A 19,991-nucleotide genomic window follows, 5' to 3' on the forward strand; every position below is an offset into this window, starting at 1 on the left:
AATTATGGGTGTATTAAGTTCCAACTGCTGCTGCAACAAATTACCACAAACTTTGTGACTTAAAAAGCCCAAGTTTAACTTACAGTTGTGTAGGTCCGAAGTCTGAACTGGGTTTCACTGGGTTAGAGTCAAGGTGTTGGCAGGGTGCATTCTTTTCTGGAGGCTCTAGGGATACTCTGTCTTCTAGCTTTTCCAGTTGCTAGAGGCCTTTCAAGTTGGCGCATGGCTCTTTTCCATATTCAAAGCTAGCAAGGGCTAATCAACTCTCTCTCACGTTAAATCACTCTGATACTGGCTCCTCTGCCTTCCTCGTCCACATTTAAGTATCCTGTGATTACAGTGAACACACCTGGGTAACCCAGGATAATCAACTGACTAGCAACCTCAATTTCATCTGCTTTGCCACATAATGCAGCATGTTCACAGATTCTGGGGACTGGGACATGGGCATTATTGCGAGTACAATATTATGCCTATCACAGGGGTAATAACCAATCCATTAAGAATTGTTACTTCCTGCAATATCTTAATCCTAACCAGAGATAAAGTTGGAAATCAAGTCTCAATGTTGACTGTCCTCATGAGGGTCAGGTCTTTTATTTTACACTGTATGGCATATCATAAGACACTTCCCATGTAGGTCACTCTTCAAAAAAGTAAACAAGCCAATGGACAAAGGAATACAGACAGCCTAATGTTTGCTATCTGTTCCTTCATCCTTCCCAGGTGAGAACTCACCACCAAAATGAGATCATTAACCTCCTGCTCCATTGTGTCCTCATTTCATACCATGTTCAGGGGTCTGCTCACATCTGGGACCAAATCCCAATTTCTTTGTGTTGACACTGATAAATTGGTCTTTCTAACACTTTTCCTGCAAGAATTTTATGAAGCTTCGAGGTTGAGATGAAACAAACCTTTTGTTTTGCAGCGTTTATGTGTTTCATACTTGAATGGGATTTCCTGGTTTCGGGAAAGTTTTTTTTTTTTTTACCTTCATTTTTCCAAATAGTGATTTTAAACAACACAAATAAGAACCATGAGCATCTCATTATTTCATGTTGCTGTAAGGAATTAAAAAAAGATGAAAGTTTTAAAATAAAATCTAAATTATTCTTGATGTTTTATATTCTGAATCTCTTTTTGTCTTTATGCTGCATTCTGGATAATTTCCTCAGATCTAGATCTTCCAGATTTCTACTTCTCATGTCAATGGCAGTTTAACTTTTCCAATGCTTTTTTAATTCTTTCTTTGATTACATATTTTAATTCTGGTTTCTCCTTTCCCTTCCCAAATCTATTATTTCTCCTTATGTTTTTATTTGTTATTTTATATCCTTAATTATTTGACACGTATCTATGTTCTAGTCTTTTTACATTATTCTGTTATTTCAAATCTTGCATACTAATCCTCTTGTTTGTTAACCCTACCTCATGGATAGTTTCTTTGGGCAGTTTACCATTTTTGATGCTGAGGGCATCTTCAGCAGAGGTTGATTTTTTTTTCTCAGTGAGACTTATATTTGCTCTGCAGTTTGTTTACAGACTTTCAAGGGGTTGTGCCCCGTTTTTACACTGATTTCTCATGTTGGGTGAGTAATATAAACTTGGCTCCATATCAACATGAGGTGCTGGCCTGAGATATTTGATTCTAATAAGAGACTTAATTGTTTCCTCCTATTAAGAGAAGCACAGGCAAAGAGGTGCATTCTCAATGCCATATTCACAGACCATTGAATGGACTTTATCTAGCATACCCTTTTTAGAGGGTTAAAGCTAGACCAAGCCCAGCTGATGTAAGGGTCTTAGTTCTCTCATTCTCATGCTTGCCCCATGCAACCTCTCCTGTCCCTATGCATGAATTAAAATATCAGTACTTGGTCTCTATGTTCTAGCTCTGGTCTTAGTTTTTGAGGTTCCTAGTGCATCCATTTATAAGCTTATCTTTCTGGCTTGAGTTGCTTTTGGATATTTTCCTCTTTCTTCATTTGAGTTTAGTTATATGAATAATCTAGTATTCCTGTTGTAGTAAAAAGGCAGTCCCTAATTCCCATTTAAACTTAAAGTTCCAATTAGATTTTAGATTTTATTAGATTTTTTTTCCTTGAAGGCATGTAGAGGTGTGTTTTATTTATATATTTATCCTCTGTTGCACTTAGCACAGTACTATAAAACTCCATTAGTACTTAATAAAAATAGGCAGAATGAATTTAAAAATGAATAAAACGAGGCAGCCTTAAATAGTAAAAGTTGAGAGAGAGAAAGCATTGGAATTTTAAACAGATGAGTTCTCTCTCCCCACCTCAAGTAGCGATGAGTTAGGTGAGGGGCAGGATATGGTGGAAGGTATTACCTTCTTTGCTCATGTACAAATGGTTGCAATGTACGGCTTCATTTCAAAAAGAAAAAAGTACCATGCTGGTTGCTGTCCTCGGAAATTCTGCCAACATCCTGGTGGTTGCTGGTTTGTAATTTTATGGGTTTCCAGAGGATCAAACACTGTATTATTATGTTTGGCTCCTAACTCGGGTCAGCAGTTCAAAAGAAGAAAGACGGGGAGCGAAATGGGTAGGAGGGGGAAAAGAGAGCACGCATGACCTGGTGTATGTAAAACAATAGATTTGACTTACTGAGTGTGGAACTGTCTTTACTGAATCTCAGTGTTGTTTTTAACAGTAGAAAATTAGTCTCTGTTCCAAGCTGTGTTTTGTATGAATTAAAGATATGGCCATTTTGTATCACTTTTCATTTTGATAGAAGAGAGTAATAGGTTGTTTGCTCCATAGATACCTTTTAAATCTTTTACAAAGATTTTGACGTGGAAGATTTTTGTATCAACGACGACAAAAACAAATAGATCTTTGAACCTGTCCCTCATCCTGAATCCCTCTCCTTCCACACTATACTTATTTACATAAATATAATTTATAGGAATATTGATATTAAATGCTACAAGTATAATTATTGGTATTTAAAATAATTCAATAATTACAGAGTGTTCAAAATATATAAGCTATTTTAAGATCTTAAGCAATGAGCATATTTTCCCAGAAAATTAACTTCACATTATTAATATAAGCACTGTACCTTGCCCATGTCATTACTGAAATCTGCATCCCTGATATTTTCTTTAGTCTTAGAACAGAATGGGTATACATGTAACTCTTGTAACAGGTGTAACATGAGCAATCTTCTGAGAAGAAATCACGTTTGATATCTTTGCCATAGTTTCTTTGCCTTGGATTCAGAAAGAGCTAGGAGGAAGATGGCAAAATACTGGGATTACCATTTTATTTAACGTAATATAAACACATAAATCCAGCAACTATTGCCTCTCTTTTCTGCTCCATTTTTATAATTGTTTAGTGGTATTAACTCGCTAGTTAGCTGGCTCCTTATTAGGCCCAAAAGAAATAAAAAGGGATTGGGCAGTGACATTAGCAAAATATCAGACATAATACAACTGTTTATTACTATTACTTAAGGTAAAAGTGCATATAAATAATATATTTCATTTATTGCTCAACTTATTTCATCGAACAAGTATGCATGGAACACTAATTTTATGTTATAGGCACTAGGAATTCAACAATGAAGAAGTGAAACAAGATCTTTACTTCCAAGGAGCATACATTCTAGCATGAAGGTATAATAAGCAAGGAAACAAATAATATAAGCTCTATGATAAAATAGAGAAGAGAAACAGAGTGGTTAGCTTTTATCGGAAGTGCTACTTAAGACAGAGTGATCAGAGATGGCCTTTCTCAGAAGACAGTATTTATGCAGATACTTGAAGGGTAAAAAGAAACCTCTTGTTTGAAGATTGAGAAAAGGCATTAACAGTAAGTAAACGTTAATAGGACCTGCCACCCCCCCGCAAAAAATTTTTGGGTTCCAAGACAACAGTACAAATGGTGGCCTGTATACACCTATATAAATATTTAAAAGTTATAAATCGGGATAAGAAACCATTAATATAATATTTTTTATCCTCCCACCTTGACAAATAAACCTTCATAACAACCAAGAAGGCCTGCTTTGAATTTAGAAATCTTGGACTACATGAAATTCTTTGTTGGCACATGGTGGCATGGGGAGAGCCAGCCCCATCCTTAGGCCTGTTTCTCATTCTCTTCCCATCCCTGGATACGTCCCATAATATGAGGAGCTCTGTATCCTCGTGGGGACACCCCAGTCCACACATCTAAGCTGTGTCCTCATCCCATTCTCAGCTACCCCTTGGTAACCTCTTGTGCCCAGAGGGTACCTGCACCTGTGGTGTGATCCCCAAACTGAACATCTGGAGAACAGACTTGGGGAGGAGGCCTGTACGGGCCCTGGAAGCAGGCTCAGGAACATTTGAGAAGAGAATACCAGGGCACTCGGTCCAGGTAGTGTGGTCTACTGGGGAGCGTTGTGGACACCAGGAGGACATGACCCTTTGACCTCATGGACCCCTAGCCCTGTGGAGTAGAGTTAAGTTGAAGAAAGGACAGAATGAGCCCTTCTACATTGTTAGGGTCAGGGCAGAAGCCTCTCTTGCCTGGGTCTAACATGGTAATGAATTAGATTAAAGAGTTATTGGCGGGGGTAGTATTGTGTACAACTTACCTGGTCTTGGCCATCTGAGGCACCACCAGATCAAAGTCCATGTCCATATTTTCACCCGGACTGATCTTGCTGAAAGTTGTCCCTCTCTCCTCCTTCTTTTGGTGGGGGAGAAGGAGAGAGGATCCAACAGCTGTTAATCTAAACCTCTAGCGCTGTGACGGAGGTTGGAATAGTTCAGAGAACTCAAAAAGGCCAGTATACCTGGAAGGAGGGAACCAGGAGATGAAATAGAAAGAAAAGCAGGAAGCAGAGCACACAGGGACTTTTAGGTCACCTTGAAGAGTTAATTTTTCCCGAGTGTAATGGAAGGTTATTAATTTGAGCATAATCTGCTATGCTTCATATATATCTCACATAGGCATTTTTGCCTATTAAAAATGATGAGGTGATTGATACCCCAATTACTGATTTGGTTAATTCACACTGTATGCCTATATGAAAATATCACATGTACCCTATAAAGATACACCACTATCAGGTACCCACAATAATTAGAAATAAAAATTACAAAAAAAATGGTATTTCAAAATGCCAGTCTGGGTTGTGGATTCCAAGGAATAGTTTCCAGTCAAGTACCTGGTGTCATTTCTCCCCCCCCCCCACTCCCTTCCGTAAAACTAATATCCCTACTACAAGAGCACCTGCATGGAAAAAGTATCACCAGATCCATTTCATGGGTTAGGAAAAAGAGGCTCAGGGGGCTGTACAAGCTTGCAGAACAGAAAATGGTTAGGAGCATGGAGACATCTGACTGGGGTCCTGAGTATCCGATATGTTGGCCACCCCACTTTGGATGAGTTGACTTCTCCACCCCTAGTTAATAAATCATCTAATAAATGGTGATAATAATAGTATTGACCACCCAGGGTTGTTGGGGTCATTTAAATGAGGTCATGCAAATAGTGCATTTAGTAGAATGCCTGGCATAGAAAATATGGTCAGTGAACATCTGTTTACTGAGATTACTACTATTACTATCAATACTACTACAACTAACTCCACTGTTGCTATTATTCAGGGATACATTAAGACATTGAGAAAACTTAAACTTAGGTTTTCTGATTCAAAGACTAGTGCCCTGGCAGCCTTACACTATGGTTAAGAAAAAAAAAAAGTCAAACGTCATCATTATTTGTAGACAACGACCATGATAATACGACAAGAGGTAAAGTCAGGGCATTGGCATCTCATAATTTTGTAAAGGCAAAGCCGTTTCCCTTTCTGTACAGTCTCACTCACTGTGAAGCTGGCTTGGAATCAGCAGCTGGAGGAAGCTCTTGGGTGTTCACACAAATGAAGTGTGACAGTTTTGAAAATATAAAGCAATGAGCTACAAAAACTAATTACAATTTGGCTTTTGGCTTCAGGGCTTGAGGTTCAACCCTCTCTGTCTCTGTCTCCATCTCTTTTACACACACACGTGTACACACTCACAGATATACGACATACATGAACAGTTTTCCCCATGTTGGCCCCCTTCTTTCTTAGACCCATTTTAATGTAACATAATTATTGTAGATACTCTACGTATAATCAACTGTTAACTATCTGTAGATGTGCCACATTTGAAATTCCAACATGATGGTAAATATCTTGTTGCATTAGACTTGATATTATATTTATGAAAAGTTCCATGGGTTAGGATATGGTAATGAGGGTTTCAGAATAAAATATTGTGTTCTCAGACATTCTACCCAGATGTTGTACTCCTTCTGGGAAAACTTCTAGCTAGTGTACGTGGGAAGCATATTGAGCTCAGGCAGACTGGGATCAAATCCTGTCTCTCCAGGGCAATTTTCAACCTCTCTGAACCTCAGTTTTCTTTTCTGTAAGGAGGGCTACCACAAATCACTACTTTTGCTACCGTTAATGTTTATTATTTTTATTATTACTTGAAAGCAGAGTGGAAAGAGTTTGAGAAACTTGGAGTGATCCAAAGCTACCCCTTAGGGGGCAAGTCTTTGATGAATATTGAGCAGGTTCTCAGCCTCAGTTTCTCAGAAAGCTGAGCCTGAGGCAAGGGCTGTGTGTGGGCAGTTTGTTTTTCGAAGTCACCTCACATATGAGGAGTGGAGGACCAGGGAAAAAGAATCAAGGATGATAGAAAAACCAATCCATGGGAACGTTGTTAAGCCGATCTCTACTGGGCTCAATGACTCTGCTGCCTAGCGTCACAGTGTTTCTCTGAGAAACTGGGTGTAACGCAGCGTAGAACTGACCATCTGAAAGAAGGCAGAGGAGGACGTTAATTTGCTAGTTTCCATCCCTGGTGTCCAAGTGTTGAACTACGTGTGGGGTACTAACTCCTTACAGCTCCCAGGATGCACAGGTGTGAGTGCCAGAAGGTTCCTGTGATCATCGCACGGTGTGGCTGTGAGAGGCCTCAGGGCAGAAAGTAAAAGATCCTCACTGCAGCCCAAATACAGGGCTGTCAGTTCACACTGCTGTTCGCTGGCTGCTCATGGTCATAGCAAATGATGGGTCAAGAGGATGTGAGACCTGGCCAAAGATGAATCTTCTATACGAGCATTTTCCCTAACAATAGGTTAGCAGTCACCATGGACGAGCAGCCGTCCAGTTCCAAAGAATATAAATTGCTTATAAATTTGAATAACCATTAGTTTCCTTGGGGGATAGAGAAAATGCAGGCAAACCAATTATTTTCCCTCTTCTGTTTGATGCAGGGATTTTCAACTTTGACACTACTTAACATATTGGGCCTGGTATAAAGGTTTTGTTTGTGGGGTGGGCTGCCTTGTGCACTGCAGGGTGTTTAGCAGTGTCTCTGGCCTCTGTCTACTAGATGCCAGTAGAAATTTCCCCTCCCCCACCCCCAAGTTGTGACAACTGAAAATGTCTCCAGACATTGCCAAGTATTTCCTGAGGACAGGCAGTTGTCTCTGATAGAATTGAGATGTCTCTCCTGCCTCTCCTTTCTCTCTACTCCCCAGCCCACAACCACTGACCCTTGCGGCTGTTCTACTGGCCCAGGCACATGAGTGGCTCATAGCTATGACTTATGTCTCCATCCTAGTGACCTGTACCAGCCGAGATTTTTCTCTGCAGTTCTGTTGACTAGAAGGGCTATTAAAAGCAACTTGATAGGGGCCAATACAACTGGATACAATTAAGAGCAGTTAAATAAAAGAATCTTCTGAAAAAAAAAAAAGGATAAAGGGAGTACTCAAATAGTTTGCTACAATGAGTTATGTTTAAAAATATTTTTTATGTGTTTGTCTCCACGTTAAAATGCCCCTCATTTAAAAAGGAACAGTTTAAACAGTACTTCAGAATGTTTCCTTTGGTAAGCATACACCAGACCAGCAAATTAAGAAAGATAATATAAATCTGCCTAGGCACAATTTTTTCCCTTTCAAATGTTACATCTTTTTTTAAGTTAACTTTTTATTCTAGAATAATTTCAGATTTATAGAAATATTATAAAGGTAGTACAAAAGCTTCTCTCAAGTATTCCTATTATTAACATCTTACATTAGTATGGTACCTTTGCCACAGTTAATGAACCAATATTAATAGTTTAATGTTAACTGAAGTCTATGCTTTTTTCAGATGTCATTGGTTTTTCCCTAATGTCCTTTTTATGTCAGATCCCATCCAGGACACCACATTACATTTAGTCATTGTGTCTCCTCAGGCAGCTCTCGACTGTGCTAGTTTGTAGCATCGTTTTAAACGCTGGGCTCCTCAACCCACAGGCATTGGGGAAACCTGAAGGTATCCCAGGTCAGAGGAGTAATGATTGTGGATGAGGAAGCAAGGGTCAACGCTTCACTGTCTGTGTGTGCGTAAGGGGAATGCTAGATAACTGGAATTTGATTAGGTATCTATAATGTTGAAACAACAAAGAATATAATTTCCTAACTATGCAAAAGATTCCTAGACACACAAAGACTTTCCATGGTTTTGGATTCTGGTCCCAGGATCCTTTTCTAGCCTCATTTCTTTCTCTCCCTCTTATGTTCTAGAACCCAGGTTACCATACTAATTCTGCCTCAGTGCTGGATGCGTGTTGTTAAATCAGTTTGGAATGTCTTTCCCCTCTATTGACATCCTAACCGTCACTCAAGGTCACCTCTTCTAATAAGCTTACCCAACCGTCAGACAACTTCCCCATCTACTCTGTTCCACAGCCTCAGCTTGTACCTTGTCCGGTTACTTTTGCATTCTAGATGTGTGCAAATAATAATAACAGCAACAACCATTCATGACATTTTTACCATGTGCCCTGTGCAACTATTTTTCATGCATTGCCTCATTTAATCTCCATGGCAACCCCAGAGGGTAGGTAGCAGTTACCCCACTTTACTGAAAAAGATTTTGTGGCACAACACATTTAAGCAACTTGTTCATTCTCCCATAGCTGGTAAGTGGGTAGGCAACACTTTGAACCTAAATCTGTCTGATTTTGACAGGGTCTGACACTAGTGCCTTTTTATTCCCGCTTCCCACGTATCTCTGCCGCCACCTTCCTTGATGAAGCCCACCACTCTGCCTTCTAAAACAGGCTGTTAGCTACTTAGAAAGGGGGGTTCCATTTTGTTCACACCCACATCCACAGATTGCTTAGTTCAATGCTGTGTGCATTGAAGGCATTTGATAAAGGATTATTGAAATGATTTTCTTAGATTAAAAAAAAATAACGAAAGTTATTCTGGCCTGTAAGCTTGAACCTGGCAGCTCTGAAAGTAAGCTGGAAGAATGCTCATGGGAGGAGAAGAGCTAAAAATATCTTCTCATTAAAGTAATGATCAGAAATACCAGTGAACTTTGCAAACAGAAATGCTTCAGGTTCTCCAGCTATATGCAGCTCTGGGGCTGAGGTCTAATTGTAGGAAACAGTGCCCTGTCCAGGGCGCTTCCCTTGCCCACACTGGAAAATGACAAGGTGTGGTGGAATGCGCTCTGCTCTGCTCTGGGATTCAGGCATTCAGCCTGCAGTCTGCCAGGCACTAACTCTATGACCTCCACAAAGTTCCTTAATCATTCTGGGCTCCAGGTTCCTCACCTGTAAAACGCTGGTGAAGGATCTTGGGCAAACTCTAAAGATTCCTCCAGCTCTAACATTCTATGATTGGAGGTGCAATTATGTGAGCCCTGGAAGCAATGCTCATCCACGCAGACTTTCTGGAAAAAAAGGGAAGGAAAAAGGAAAAGAAAAACACTTCCATAAAAGTATTTATAGTACAGCCAGTGACTATGAATCATGGCATAATTAATTCTCCTTTATAAAGTTGCCTTGTTCCCTAGCAGTGCAGTAATTCGCAAGCCCTTCTCAGCAGCCCCATTGACAGATATGGCATTCTCCTTGTCTCTTTGCACTGAATAAGTTCAAACCACCCAGACTAATCTGAGTCTCTGCCAGCTCCAAAGTCTGTAGCTGCATGATTCTAATCATCTGTGACTGACTGACAGACTTGGTTAATAAAGGACTTAAGATATATGTGATCTATCTTGACTTTAACAAAGCTCTGGATTAATTTCCTCACATTAGTTTTGTCCATCAAGTTTTAATATTAAATGCTTTATAATTTAATTATGATTTGCCTAGAAAATCATAGCCATAGGCTGGTTTGAAATCTCTGTGTGCTGGTCCTATAGTTGTAGTAGATAAAAATTCTTTCTGGCCAATCCATTTGAAACTCTGTTTCTTAAATCTGATAGTTTCTGGAGCAGATTCTTACACTTTGTCATTTTAATAACACCTCCCAGGAGAATATTTTCTCATAGAGCTTTCTCGAATCTCAGAACTCATTCTAGGGTTCTTAAAATGGCATTTAAGGAGCTACCTGCAAGTTTGCATGCCAGAGAGCTTGATGTCATCTTGATTATATTTCGCAAATTTTCTTTTTATTTACTACATGTCTACTTCCAAAATTGAATTGAGGAACCACACATTTTCAGTTCCTTCCCCCTGAATTAGGGAACCAAAGAAGTAGAATGAAGCTAACAGCAGCTGATTTTGTTTTGAGAAATGCTACAGAATGGCCAGAGTGAGAAAAATGGTGTGTTTGTGAAACACAAGTGCATGAGTTTTTGTTCTTCCCATGTATTCCCGTCTCATGTCACATTTGAATTTTAGTGGAAACAATATGGACAAAGAGTAATGCAATCACAATTTAGATTTACTCTTTGACTTTGAGCAAGGTGGTTTAACTACTTGATATTGGGGGCTTTTTTTTACATGTAAAATAAAGAACTTGGGCTGGATGACTTCTGAGGCTTTTTAAAACTTAGTGCCTCAAGTAAATCTGGACCAATTTATTTTATAACTATCTAAGCTGGTTCGTGTCCTAAAACAATAGATATTTTAGGGCTCATTTTAAAGTTCCTTTAAAACAATCTTTACTTTGAATGATACGCCTTTGTTGTATCCCTTCAGGGTAATACTATATAAAGTGGTGAATTTATCCAATAGAAACCTCATCATCCTTTTATCACCTGAGATAGTAATAGAACTTTTTATGCTATAATAAAAGCCTAAACATTTCAGAGTCACTCAGAAAATAATCAGCCTGCCATAATTGTCCCTTAGAAGGAGAGCAATGAGCCAGACTAGAAGTGTAATTCTTGGCAGAAATAACCAGTTTTCTGAAAGCAGCCTCCTTAGCATCCACTTGACCCCAAAGTTAAGCAGATTTTGAAAGCCTCAGGGATTTCCAGGTTGGTCTGCCTGTTTCATTGCCTTCAACAGATAGTAGTTAGTTCTTAAGATGCCCTTCTTAAAATTGTGTCTTTCAGTTAGATTTCCAATTTATAAGCGCAGAACATTGTATTATAGTTACAGAAAACAATAGAGACACTCTTTCTTGTTTTAATGATATGTTCTTGTGTGTGAGAAAAAATTATCTGTTTTACTTCATATCTTATAAAGTACATCATATAATAAATTTATATACAAACTTTGAGACTTCATGTGAGATCGTTTAAAACTTGGGCTCTCCCAAGTTATCTGTAACATTAATTATTTTGCACCATCTGGAGGGTATATCCTCATCTGTAGCAAATCTGATTTTTATAACCAATCTCAGAGTAATGTGTATATACAATTTGAAAACACTGGAGAAAGGGGTGAGGAATGCACAAATGCTGCACAAAGATTACAAAGGATATACTGTATGCTTAAACAACTCTTCTGTTCCACGCAGCAGCACAGCCCTCCTGTACCCTCTGCAGTGATGTGTGACAGAAGAAGACTGGTGGGTCTTAGTAGAGTCCAGGCAACTTTATTTTCTGAGTTAACTATCTGATTCTTTCCCAGGTGGCTGAACATCAGTGAATAGTCCTACTGATTCCTCACAATGCAACTTCTCTCTCAGAATTTCCTTAGCCCAGTAAGACAAATCTTCCAGGGGAAAGCTATGTGTTCAACGTGGAAATTTTTTATTTCTCTTACTACAGCAAACAGTTACTTTTAAAGCTTATTGAATGTTCCCAGCTACTATCATTTGAAAGAGAGTGAATGTGGTAATGTACCCAGGGAAGAGTGGCATTTTTAAATAAGGCAACCATCCTTTGGAATTTTACGGGTTTCTGTCTTTAGGGATGGGGTTTCTGTCTTTAGGGATGATACCTGTTGGTCTGGAAGATTTCCTAGAATGGTACTTAAGATACACACAGGTAACAATGTACTGTTTCCTGTGGAGAGAAATAACTGAATTTGATCAAACTAGGATCTGAGTTCTTTGAAGACATGACCTTGTTCAAGAGTGTAGTGAAGTTCTGCTAGTTGGGTAAGGCTCTCTATGGGAAATTTACATGAGAAACATAGAGATATCCTAGAAACAAAAGGATGAGGACTTAGCTCCTCTCTGAAATTCCCAAATTTCCAGTTAGTGAAACTAGCCAGGTTGGATCAACATGGATGGCCTTGATTAATGTGCAGTGTTAATGAAAGCTGAAGGGGCTCTCAGATCAAAATGTTTAATAAAAGCAGAAGATAGAAGTGTAGGAGTTAGTCCTTATACCAAGACCTAGGTGTTGAAGGTGGACTTGGGGCATTGGAGCTGGCTCATATTGGCTCAGAGAGGCTATTGGTGCACATCTCTTTCCATCTACACATTAAATGACTATATATGGGTAGTCTGGAAACAGTCATGGTGGGAGAATTTACACCACAGAGATTGGCAAATGTTACAAACCCATTTTTCTCCCCAGAGGGGCAGTTAAACATTTATCAGGGTACCACCAACTTTGGGTCCAAACACTGGACATGGTCACAGATCAGCCTACCTGGTGTTAGGTTTTTTTTTTTTCTGAGGAAATGGTGGGGGAGATAAGAGAAAATTGGAAGGGCTGTTTCACTAGCCAGAAGGGCATTCATGACTTAGTATTTCTTTAGTGTTGATGAACTGAAGAATTATGGTTCTTGGTCTAAGAGAGCCAGACTTTATGGATTCTGTATAAATTATATAAAATTCCATCCCTCATTTTCCCAAACCAGTTCTCTCTTACTACAATAAACGGTTACTTTTAAAGCTTACTGAATGTTCCCAGCTCCTACCATTTGCAATCAGACTCTAACTTGTTTGGAGTGGTATGAGAAGTTTCTTAAATCTGGTGTGGGAAATGGAAAGAATTCAATTCTTGGTGGTCAAAAAAACTGGGAAACGATTCTTTTCATATCGCTGAGGAAAACATTGGCCTTGTTCTTTGGCCTTTCGTTTCATAAATAAGCTTGTTAAGGATCAAAACAGCATCAGAGCCATAGTTTCCCTTAGCATCATGATTTATTTTATTCTCACCATTTTAAAATTGAGAGTTGGTTCTTCAAGGGAAGTTTCCTCAGATAAAAATGTCCTTTTCTCTCATACTGAACTTAACCTGTAGTCCTATTTAGAAGATATCATTTTATTGGTTGAGCTTTTCATATATTTCTCAACCAGAAAGATCCCACCAGACAGAAAGCTACCATTACCTCTTCACTGTTTAGCTCCTTTTCTCTAGCCTACTGATATCTGGTAAACTCTTGGCCTTTATTTCCTTTGAATTCTATTCTACAGTACATTATATATGTTTAAACCAGGTAAAGAAGATGTTTTGGTGTGATAATGAGATGAAAGCTTCATATTGTACATGGTTATGGTATTCGATTTTCTGTGTGTTATCCATATCTGTGCATAGCACTTTATACTTCTCAATGCACTTTCATCTGCAATATCTGATTTGGCTTATGCAATCTTATAAAGTTAGTGGCATTAAGTGTTCTTGTTATAGATTCATCATTCATCCCACAAATATATGCGTGAGATGCTGTGCTAGGTATTAAGGGTATAGCATTGAAGAAGGCATGTTCTCTGCCTTCACAGAGATTTATGGGCCAGTGAAGGATAAAGGAAATAAATGGGAAATTATATTATAAGGGAATATCTGCTATGACAGGGCTTCATGGGAATGCATAAGAGAGATAATAATGTTTTAGGGCTATACTGGATGTAAACCTTGGCCTTTACCTTATCAGTACATGGTAGCCAATCTTCCAACTGCTAACACCTGCACGTCTTTACGTAACAGGGCATCCCCTGGTCACCCGGGCTAATCATCCCTTTACCAATGACTGGTGGGCATTAGTGTATTGATTACTCCAGCTCCTTTGATCCTTAGATGAGATAACTTTAGATGCATGCTTCATACTGTTTTCTTTACTTTCCCAATCAGATCAAGCTCCAATTACTTGGAGTGGTAACTGTCTTAATAACATTTTATTAGCTTCTTTGCCCCATCTCACTTCGACACTCCCTGTATTTCCTGGGATCATATTGCTGATAAATTACTTGAACACAAATTCGTATTTCAGAATCAGCTGCTGGAAGAACCCAAACCAGACAAAATTATTGATAGAGTATTATTTAAATATAAAGAAATATATATATATTTCTATTTAGAACATACTTCTTTATTCTTTAATCTATTAATTCATTTAAGAAAATTTGAGTGACTCTCATATACTAGGTGAAATTTACTGAATATCTGGGATGAAGAAAATAGATATAATTTCTGACCTCATGAAGGTCATAGTCTAGTGGCAATATGCAAGTAAAAGTGAACATATGGGAAGAATCTTTTATATCTTCCATAAGGTAAACATAGGAAAGCATGTGTTAGGGGAAGTTATCCTTAAAAAAAAAAATCCCTCATTTTATAAATGTGGACACTAAGGCTGAGAGAAAGAAGGAGGGTTGCCCAAGGCCCCACGGCTACTGTGGGGCCTAGCACGACAGGAGTACAGCTTTCTATTTTCTAATCAAGTATTCTTCCCATCATACCACATTGCCTTTTACTCATTGGAGCAATGGGAATGAGGAGAGCTATTTAAAATTTTTGACTATTAATGATGTCAAGAAATGTATGTGGTAAGGTAATAACCACTGGCTTTTTGTTTCAAATGGAGTTTAAGTTAATTAGAGGAATAAATGCGTAAGGAAATAATTTTTTCCACTTCTTAACCCACCTTCATTGGCCAATCAAATTCTGCACTCTTAACATCAGTCTCTTAAAAAAAACTTCTATTTATGTAGCTTGAGTGGATTGGGAAGGAACAACTGGTACCAAATGCTCATTATATCCTAGTTTCCCACTGTTGGTCCCAGAGCAATATTGTCATATAGTTCAGGCTTTTCCCCTTGAGCTGGACATGATATGTGATGGAAAGAATGCTCAGTAATTAACCTTGAATCACGGCTTGGCAGCTGCTGGGTCTCCCATGGTTACTGGCCATTCACAAGTGAGTGAATTGGGTCCCAAGTTATCATCTGAATAAGCAGAATGTTTGCTAAGGTGGTTCAAATCCAAGTCCAGAGCTCCTTAGTGCTATTCCCTTTCTCTTCTCCTTAAAAAGAGGCCACACATACTGCTCCAGCTCCCCTTGTGCTTTTTGCAGCAGTATCAGATGATTCCCAATAATTCACTGACTGATAAACCAAATTAATAAAACTAAGTTGTGATTCTTATGAGTTCACTTGACACCTGGCAATTGTCTTCTGGTATAAAGTTGTGGCTTTTTCTTTATTGTTATGCTACCTGCAATTCATAACAGGGGCCATGTGCTCTCACTTCATGTTCTCCCAAATTAGAAACTTTAATAAGTGTGTGATACATTTCCATCCCAACAAATATTTATCTTCCTTGACTTTCTAGCATCCCTTACATTTCTCCCCTTCCCTAGGTCCCTAGCAATTATGAAATCCATTAACTGTAATTACAAAGCTCCATTACAAGTTGATATATGCAGTAATTAATATTCACCATCTGTAATCTTCCAAATGAGTATTTGTTGATTTCAATACTTCAGCTGCTACATCTAAAAATGAAGGTAAATAATTTGACAAGGGCCTCAAAACCCTCGAATATTTTCTTTCAACTGAGCAGTGTGTGACTTCTTAAAATATCTCAGGCTCTTTCTTTCATAGAACTTAGATGCATGCCCCTATTGATTTTTTTGTGTGTGTGAGACTAGAAAGGGAAAAGATTCAGATTATAAAATTCTTGGCTATTTTTTAGAAAAGTATTTAAAAATCAAAAGATGTCATTAAAGATTTTTTTTTAAAAAAGAATGTTATTATGTTGCCAGGGCAATCCCCAGTTAAAAAGTGAGGCACTCAAGTTAAAATGGTCAAGAGGAAAATCATCATCTTCATCATCATCTAAGGAATCTAAAATTGTACTAGTTCTATTCAGAGTTCTTGGTTGGAATAGAAGCCAACAAACCAGCTTTGGTTAACATAAGCAGAAAAGTGATAGCTCATTAGATCTATAATAGCTCTCAGATTCAAGCTGGAGAATCAGACTCAAATAGAAATCAAGGGAAAGAAAGGTATAGGCAAGTGGTCCCCGAAGGACTTCAGGGTATCCTTGTTCACTAACTGACCTTTTTTATTGCTGTCACTGATGCCTTCACCCCTGGACAGTGGATACTGGATACTGCTCTGTCAGTATCCACTGTCCCTGAACATTCACTACCGTGCCACTGGAATCTCCATACTATAGTGAAATATTTCTAACTCTATACTTGCACTTCCTTTTTGTTTTTTCCTTAAGGGTCAAATGCAAGCCACAACATCTGATTGGCTGAGCTAGTTAATATGCCCAGAGTCTAGATTCCAAGAGGAAAAAGGCAGGATATTTTTGATTCACCTTTTGCTATATAGCAAAAAAAGTAGAATTCCACTTCTGCCCATGATTTGAATGACCATAGGTCCTGGTTTAATACAATAGCCAGGATTTTAAACTAGTGTTCAGGTGTTCTGATTAATTAGTGCTTCCTTTATTCTAAAAGGCATCTGGGTTTGGCTGATAAATGGTGTAAGCTTGCCCTGTCCATTATAGGATTTTTTCTACATATTAAAAAGGTGGTTAGATACTGAAAACTGAGATTTTATATTCTTTGTTTCTCACCAAGAAACTAAGTGTGCCTGATGCTCCTCTACCCTATTTCTCCCAAAGAAATGGGGATGGAAACATGTTTTTGCGAATTACTGCCTCTTGAGGTTCTTTTAAGTTTAATCACTTTGATCAGAGCAAAAAGTCAATGCTAACTAACTAAGCACAAAAGTTGGTACCCTTCAGAGTCCAGCAATGCATCCTGTTTATAGACACTTTCCTTACTGACGGGCCACAAAGGTACAGAACAAGTAAGTCCTCCTGTATAAAACCTTATAAAATGAATTCATCATATGTGTCTACTGTTAAATAGCATCCTTTGTGTGCCCAAAGCAAGATGTGGTCAGATGAGAAAGCTTTCTAGAGATAGTAGCCAGGATAGTTTATGGTTTATGTTAGCCAACTGGGATCAAAGAGTAAAAAGAATGCTTTCCCCCAACCCATAATTGGGATGGTGACCAAAATCAACCACTTAGCCACCACAGCCTGAGAGTGTCATCTTCTTTTCTCCCTATTTTTTCTAGCCCATTTTTTCTGGGACATTAATTTACTTTTATCACCCACTTCCTGGTAGTATTATTATGTTCTCTCCCCAACTAAATGATACATATTTTGATGGTCCATATCTCTTATGTTGGGTACCTTTTGAAATAAGAAACCACACCTTGGTCATCTTTGTTTCTACGTTTGTACCTGATATAGTGATTTGTATGCAGAGGTTCTCAAAAAAATTTCATTATAACACTGTAATTAAATTTTAACAACACACAGTATAATGCACATAATAAAAGTTCAAAATGTGTGTTAAATGATGGAACATAATTCTGAATATATAAAACCACTTGGAAATTATATAAATTTCTAAAGATACTGGGTGAAGAGTGCTCAGGATTTTATAAGTTCCACAAAGAAATAGAGTAGGAATCTTGGGAGGCTTTTATTTTTTCATGTACTGTCAATATAACACAATAAAGGGGGAGCAGTCTTCTTCCAAAAGAAAGTTACTATCCCCCTGGAAGTTACTATTCTGAGTTTATTTTAATGAAATTATACCTTATGAGTTTTGATTGGCAAGGACTAAAAATTGTGGTCATTGTGACTTATCTTGGTATTTTAGTTCCTTGAGATGAGTTTATTCTTCATCATGGAGAAGTAATAAACTGAAAATAGATGCCTCCACAGAGATTATAATAGATGAACTCTTTCAAAGGGGAAATTGCTTTTGCTCAAAGAAATGTTCTCACCATTTTACTTTTTTGATTGTTCTTTCACACCTTATTTCACATAGGAAGACATTTTATTTAATTATCGTAATCAAGTGTGCAGCTCACAGGAAGTGACTCAAAGGAAAAAGGTGTAGACTCCTATGAACTGATAACATAGAAGCTGGTGACTGCACAGGAAGGCCCTCAACATAGAAACAATGTTAGTTTTGTGCCAGGATTCCTTGGTCAATTATAAGGCACTGCATTCCGTTATACATATTTATCTTACTTCATGAAATTGCTTTCAAATAAGGTTTGCAATATACATTACATGCATGGATTCACTTATACGTCATTACCATGTGTGGTTTAATCTTGTTGAAATGCACACCTTTCCTAGTTTTGAGTCTAAAATGAAGAAGTGAATATTTGTTCATTCACTCAACAAATATTTATTTAGTGTCTACTATGTGCAAGGTATTATTCTAGGGTATGCAGATACAGAAATAAACAAGATAATATTCTTTTTCAGTCTTGGAACATTAGGGTAATGGGAAGAGAAAGGGGGTGGAGATAGATAATAAACAATGAATTAGTAAATATATAACAAAAACATTATAATGCAAATATATAATATCAGGTCAGTATATTAATACATGCATTGGAAAACATGAAACAAAGAGAGGTATAAGACATTGCCTGTAAAGTCAGGAATTACTATTTTAAATAGGTGGTGAGAGAAGTTATTCTGAGGAGATGGTATATAATCTAAGGTCAAATGTAGATTTTGTAAGAGATAGGTCACATGGATAAGTGAGAGTAGAATTTTCCAGATAGTGAACTCTTTGAATTTGCTGGCCTAAGGAATATCCTCTTTCAAGGGGAGATAAGGTGCTTAGACAGGGAGGGTGAATGTTAGAAAATGAAGTAATAAAGCTAGCAGGGACCAGATCATGTGCTTGGCCTTGGTATGACCTCTGCATTTTATGCCAAATGTTTATATTTTGTTTATGTGTATCATATATTTTTATGTATGAGGTCTCTAAAGCACCAACTTCCATATCATAGCACTGCGTCTTCTAGCTCCTTTCCTTTTCTCTTTTCTTGATCCCTTTCTAATATACCATATTTGAGGTTTTATTTTATACCTGGTTTTTATATAGAGAAGGAAAGGAGTCTTTGATTTGATTCTCAGCTCGACTATTGTTGGTGTATAGGAATGCTACTGATTTGTATACATTGATTTTGTAACCTGAGAATTTGCTGAACTTATTTAACAATTCCAGGAGTCTCGTTGCAGAATCTTTTGCGTTTTCTAGATATAAAATCATATCATCAGCAAAGAGTGGTAATTTGACTTCTCCTTTTCCCACGTGGATACCCTTGATTTTCTTCTTTTGCCTGATTGCTGTGGCTAGGACTTCCAGCACTATGTTGAACAGAAGTGGTGACAATGGGCAACCTTCTTAGGTTCCAGTTCTAAGCAGGAATGCTTTCAATTTTTCCCTGTTCAGTATGATGTTGGCTGTGGGTTTGCCATATATGGCTTTCATAATATTGAGGTATGTTCTATCTATGCCTATTTGGTTAAGAGTTCTTATCATAAAAGGGTGCTGAATTTTGTCAAATGCTTTCTCTGTATCTATTGAGAAGATCTTATGGTACCTGTTTTTGCTTCTATTTACCCACCTTTAATGATAATGTGACAGTCACTGCACAAAGAATACTCCCATATAATCTTTACAACTGCCTTCTGAGGGTAGGCTCAGGTTGAATAAC

The sequence above is a fragment of the Lemur catta genome, chromosome 15 (genome assembly GCF_020740605.2).
Source record: "Lemur catta isolate mLemCat1 chromosome 15, mLemCat1.pri, whole genome shotgun sequence".
NCBI lineage: Eukaryota > Metazoa > Chordata > Mammalia > Primates > Lemuridae > Lemur > Lemur catta.